Source organism: Anabrus simplex, chromosome 4, assembly GCF_040414725.1.
Source record: "Anabrus simplex isolate iqAnaSimp1 chromosome 4, ASM4041472v1, whole genome shotgun sequence".
NCBI classification, from domain to species: Eukaryota; Metazoa; Arthropoda; class Insecta; order Orthoptera; family Tettigoniidae; genus Anabrus; species Anabrus simplex.
This window is the reverse complement of record NC_090268.1, coordinates 157,196,192-157,202,521: the sequence shown is the minus strand read 5'-3', so window position 1 is coordinate 157,202,521 and position 6,330 is coordinate 157,196,192. Positions and strand designations below refer to the sequence as shown.

General features: G+C 46.0%; 1 pseudogene; it reads left to right on the top strand.

Moving 5' to 3' along the window:
• The first annotated feature begins 2,755 nt into the window (after nt 1-2,755).
• Nucleotides 2,756-2,874, top strand: LOC136873007 (5S ribosomal RNA; annotated as a pseudogene).
• The last annotated feature ends 3,456 nt before the right edge of the window (nt 2,875-6,330 follow it).

Here is a 6,330-nt window from a genome sequence, read left to right as displayed (position 1 = left end):
TTTAGATACCAGTATTTGAAAACTTGTGATAAAAATTACAATGTGATATCATTTTTTTTTACAAAATGCTTATCTGAAATTCAGATTTTAAAAATCAAAACAATAAAACCACAAAAATGATTATAAACAACGGGTAGTATGTAATATACTTCAGCCAGACTTTGTCGTAAATTTCATAATAGTGAGTGAAAAATAAGGCACAAGTTTTATGTGTACTGGTAATAAATACACTGACTGACAGAGCAAATGCAACACCAAGAAGGAGTGGTCAGAACTTTATACCAATTGCAGGGTAGACTGACGTCACTGAGGTATGCTCATGATGTGAAATGCGCCGCTGTGCTGCGCACGTAGCGAACGATAAATGGGACACGGCGTTGGCGAATGGCCCACTTCGTACCTTGCTTTCTCAGCCGACAGTCATTGTAGAATGTGTTGTCGTGTGCCACAGGACACGTGTATAGCTAAGAATGCCAGGCCGCCGTCAACGGAGGCATTTCCAGCAGACAGACGACTTTACGAGGGGTATGGTGATCGGGCTGAGAAGGGCAGGTTGGTCGCTTCGTCAAATCGCAGCCGATACCCATAGGGATGTGTCCACGGTGCAGCGCCTGTGGCGAAGATGGTTGGCGCAGGGACATGTGGCACGTGCGAGGGGTCCAGGCGCAGCCCAGCCCGAGTGACGTCAGCACGCGAGGATCGGCGCATCCGCCGCCAAGCGGTGGCAGCCCCGCACGCCACGTCAACCGCCATTCTTCAGCATGTGCAAGACACCCTGGCTGTTCCAATATCGACCAGAACAATTTTCCGTCGATTGGTTGAAGGAGGCCTGCACTCCCGGCGTCCGCTCAGAAGACTACCATTGACTCCACAGCATAGACGTGCACGCCTGGCATGGTGCCGGGCTAGAGCGACTTGTATGAGGGAATGGCGGAACGTCATGTTCTCCGATGAGTCACGCTTCTGTTCTGTCAGTGATAGTCACCGCAGGCGAGTGTGGCGTCGGCGTGGAGAAAGGTCAATTCCGGCAGTAACTGTGGAGCGCCCTACCGCTAGACAACGCGGCATCATGGTTTGGGGCGCTATTGCGTATGATTCCACGTCACCTCTAGTGCGTATTCAAGGCACGTTAAATGCCCACCGCTACGTGCAGCATGTGCTGCGGCCGGTGGCACTCCCGTACCTTCAGGGGCTGCCCAATGCTCTGTTTCAGCAGGATAATGCCCACCCACACACTGCTCGCATCTCCCAACAGGCTCTACGAGGTGTACAGATGCTTCCGTGGCCAGCGTACTCTCCGGATCTCTCACCAATCGAACACGTGAGGGATCTCATTGGACGCCGTTTGCAAACTCTGCCCCAGCCTCGTACGGACGACCAACTGTGGCAAATGGTTGACAGAGAATGGAGAACCATCCCTCAGGACACCATCCGCACTCTTATTGACTCTGTACCTCGATGTGTTTCTGCGTGCATCGCCGCTCGCGGTGGTCCTACATCCTACTGAGTCGATGCCGTGCGCATTGTGTAACCTGCATATCGGTTTGAAATAAACATCAATTATTCGTCCGTGCCGTCTCTGTTTTTTCCCCAACTTTCATCCCTTTCGAACCATTCCTCCTTGGTGTTGCATTGTCACTGTCAGTCAGTGTAATTAAGCTTCTAAATGTAACCAATGGAATACATAAGTATCCTTGACATATTTAAACATTGTACTACTTTTCACGTTTACCGGCGCTGGCGCAGTGGCGAATTATAGTTACGTAACGATTTAATATTCGTGTACGTTCATCATCATCATCATCATCTGTTTACCCTCCAGGTTCGGTTTTTCCCTCAGACTTAGCGACGGATCCCACCTCTACCGCATCAAGGGCAGTGTCCTGGAGTTTCAGACTCTCTTGGTCGGGGGATACAACTGGGGAGTATGACCAGTACCTCGCCCAGGCAGCCTCACCTGCTATGCTGAACAGGGGCCTTGTGGAGGGATGGGAAGATTGGAAGGGATAGGCAAGGAAGAGGGAAGGAAGCGGCCGTGGCCTTAAGTTAGGTACCATCCCGGCATTCGCTTGGAGGAGAAGTGGGGAAACCACGGAAAACCACTTCCAGGATGGCTGAGGTGGGAATCGAACCTACCTCTACTCAGTTGACCTCCCGAGGCTGAGTGGACCCCGTTCCAGCCCTCGTACCACTTTTCAAATTTCGTGGCAGAGCCGGGAATCGAACCCGGGCCTCGGGGGGTGGCAGCTAATCACGCTAACCACTACACCACAGAGGCGGACTTCGTGTACGATACTATTTTAAATCTCCGGTGTGGATTATGTTCCAGTAACATTTTACTGAGCAATCCCTGAAAACACTGTGGAAAGGTGTTTACTTTTGTGGAGTGACGGTAGTTAACATCCTGGAAATTTAAGCCTAATATACGGTAATTTAAATAACATTTTCCTCTCCTGTCTACGTGTCGAGACTCTTATGTCCCTTCTGGATACTCAAGACAGGTATAATACTGAAGTAGTTCCCCACAGCTGCAGCAAACAGCAGAATGGAGACCAAAGCAAGTTAATTTCAGCGTGCACTCCTTCTTGCTTGTTGCTTTAAGGGGCCTAACATCGAAAGTCATCTGCCCCCACTCCTTCTTAGTGAGTGGTGTAATTTTATATTAGTGCTTTTAAATAATGATTAGAGGAAGAATTTGCAATTTGATAAAAAATTTCAAGTGCAGAGTTGATACAACGGACTTTTTATTGAGACTAGAAACGGCCATACCATGTTGAATACACCGGTTCTCGTCCTATCACCGCAGTTAAGCAACATTGGACGTGGTCAGTACTTGGATACATGACCACTTGGGAACACCACGTGCCGTTGGCTTAATTCACTTTTACTGCCTGCTGTCAGTCCTTGATGGATATAGTACTTCCGCATCCATCTTTTGGCACAGGCTAGAACAAATTGTAGCTTGTACCGAAGTCCCAGCCTCACCCTTGGCTGTAACAATATGGATACTGCTGGGGTATGGGTTGTGCTGTGTAATGAGATTCGGTGTGTGTCTGGGTGTTACGAAAGGTGTTGCTCTGGCCCAGAGAGGAAAGCAATAGCAACTACCTCACTCCTCGTCTTGGCTAGTATACCTCATTCTGGTGCTGCCATTGATTTTTGTGGTTTTCTTATAGCTGCGTAGCCTTTGGTGGTGCTATTTGAGGATCATACCTGCCTCTGGGCTGATGACCTAACAAACAGAAAGTTCCATACGCTAAAATTCTAAATGTAAATTACAAAAGTTACTGAAAAGAACTGGCGTGTTCTGTATTGTATACACAATAATGTGTCAAAATAATTTCATTAGACATGCGCGACACATGGGGTAATACAAACTGAATATATATTATGAATATTAAAAATGACCACACAATGGCACTACAAACAGAAAGTTCCTGATAAATCAAACTATGAATTAAGGGATTATTCGAATAAAGGAGCAACATTCAAAGAAAATATCCAAAAAAAAAGTTCCGCATATTAGGAACAACAAGATATTAAAGACGATCTTCTAACCGGAGGTTAAAAAGAAAGTAGATTACACAACGGCATAATGTGGAGAAATATAAAAAGAACTACTTAAAAAAACCGATCAAAGGGAGCAGAAGAAAGAAAAAGAAAACCTCTGACTGCGGTGTGACATAAGAAAAATGTGCAACAAAGCGAAAGAGAAAAAAGAAAAGAAAACGATCCGGATCCACGTGCCAGCCAAGGCTTATGACCCGGGTTCGTATTCCGTAATGGAGAGCAATCTTCCCGTTCACCTTGACTGGCCGTACGCTACGAGCGGCAGCCAGGAAATGACGTGGGAAACCGTTAACTCTTTTCCCTGTTAAAACACTTTCCGGCAGTCGATGATCATAATTACAGAAAATTGATCGGCTCCCGTCTCGCGTCTCGTAGTTCTCTTTTTGTTCCTCTCATCAAGAAGCTAACGTTTAACCTTTGACTTACGCTGTAATCCAGTTCCCGAGTATTAGATATCGAGATAATTTCCTTTCACATTCATTCCGGAGTGAAGTTACCTATTACGAGGGCCGTAAGCCGCAGGTGAACTTGCTTCACCGGACGTAGTGAGGATGTGTGCTACCTCCGAAATTTAACATGTTGTCAACTTAGTAATTTTTCGATCAGATATGGTAATTTCGCATATTATGTAGATACATGAAAGAGGGGCTGCCTGACCCAGGCGGTAAAGGGGTGCTCGGTTCATCTGGAAGGGCGTGGGTTCAATTCCTAGTGAGGAAGTGGAAAAATTTATGAAACGAGATTTTCACTTGCAGAGGTGTACATGGGCCTGAGGTTCTCTCAGCTTACACCAAAAATGAGTACCAGGTTAATTCCTGGGGGCAAAGGTGGCCGGGCGTAGAGCTAACCACTTTACCCCACCAAGTCCCGAGATTACGGATAGTGGAAGCCTTTACCTTATGTCCCGCATAATGCCTTCGTGGCCTGTACGGAGATGATTTGGCTTTGTTTTTAGATTATGGCATTCGAAAAAAATGCATGAAGCTTTTTTTGAGATAATCCAGATCAAGTACCAACTACGAAGAATTAAGTACAATTATTTATTTTTAAATCAGTATGCAGTGATAAGCATCGAGGACTATGAATTAGTAGCAGCTATCCAGAAAGAAGGCTGGTCCGGGAGGAGCTCCGTATAGCGATCCGTCTCCTACGGTCAAAACGTTAACATTAAAAGTATAGGAAGATAAAGTGATCTGTTTAAGTGCGGAAGTGGTTCCGTGAATTTACAGAAGTTCGGGCGGCTGTAAGTGAAGAAGACTGGAGTGACCGTCGATGAAGGTGGGGGTTGGTGGCATTTGAGCTTGCCATTACTGCCATGGGGTGTAATGTCGTAGTTTGTCATATTGTATTCGTAAATCTTCTTCTTTTTCGTCTGCCTATTTTCTCACATCTGTGGGACGCGAGTGCGAACTGTGTCGCACATGTGAATTTGGCCGTGTTTTTACGACCGGATGCCCTTCATGGCGGCAACCACGTGTGAAGGGATGTAATCACTATTGCGTGCTTTTGTGGTGGTTGGTAGTGAGTTGTGTTGTCTGAAAGTGGAAAGGAGAGTGTTGGTAGAAAGATAAACACCCAGTCTCCGAACCGGAAGGATTAATCAGATACGATTAAAATCCCCGACCGTGCCGGGAATAGAACCCGGTACTCTCTGAACCGAAAGCTTCAATGCTAGCTATTCAGTCAAGGAGTCGGACATTATACATTAAGTATACAAATTACAAATGATAGGGTCATTATTTTCGTACGTTTGTGTAAGAGAATGTATTACCTGGTACAAACTAATAAAATCATAATTATTACACTTTGAGAATTCTTGTACGTGTCATGATACTGGTTAGCAACAAGAGTGCAATGCCATGCCGTCTCATCAAGACTAAATTCATAGCGTCAGACAGTGGCTCTCTATGGTCAAGGTTGCGGTGTCGACTCGTAGCCGCAGCAGCACAGTCAGTTACTGGTTGTCCTTCTCTTCCCAAAACAGAGGGTTCGAGGCCAGCTCAGGTCTATGGTTCTTAGGGTGTTTAAATACAACACCTTCGAATTGTTGGCTTCCGACAACTGAAAAGAAACTTTTGCGGAACGAAATTTGACACCCAGTCGTTCCTCTTTTTTTTCCCTTTTCTCATTACAATTGGCCTTACGTCGCACCGACATAGATAGATTTTATGGCGACGGTGGAATAGGAAAGGGCTAGGAGTGGGAAAGAAGCGACCGTGGCCTTACTTAGAATATAGCTCCTAGCATTTACCTAGTGTGAAAATAGGAACCAACGGAAAACCATCTTCAGGTCTGCTGATGGTGGGATTCGAACCCACCACCTCCCGAATGCAAGCTCACAGGTATGCGACCCTAACTGCACGGCTATCTCGCTTGGTTGGCGTCTCTTGAATTAAACATTAATAAAAGGGCGTTACAACACCATCATCATCATCATCACTTAATCCTTGTACTCATGTTTAAATCTAATCCAAAACTTAAGATATGTTCATTGGGTTTGAACGACAGGTAGGGAATATGAAAATGGAGAAGGTTCATCATTTCAAGTACTTAGCATGAGTACTGTTTTAGGATGCCCGCCTCCGTACCGTGACGTTTAATATTATTAGCTGCCTTCCTCGAAGGCTCGGGTTCGATTCCCGGCTCAGCCACGAAATTTGAAAAGTGGTAAGAGGGCTGGAAAGGGGTCCACTTAGTCTCGGGAGGTCAACTGAGTAGATAGGAGTTTGCTTTCCATCTCAGCCATCCTCGAAGTGATTC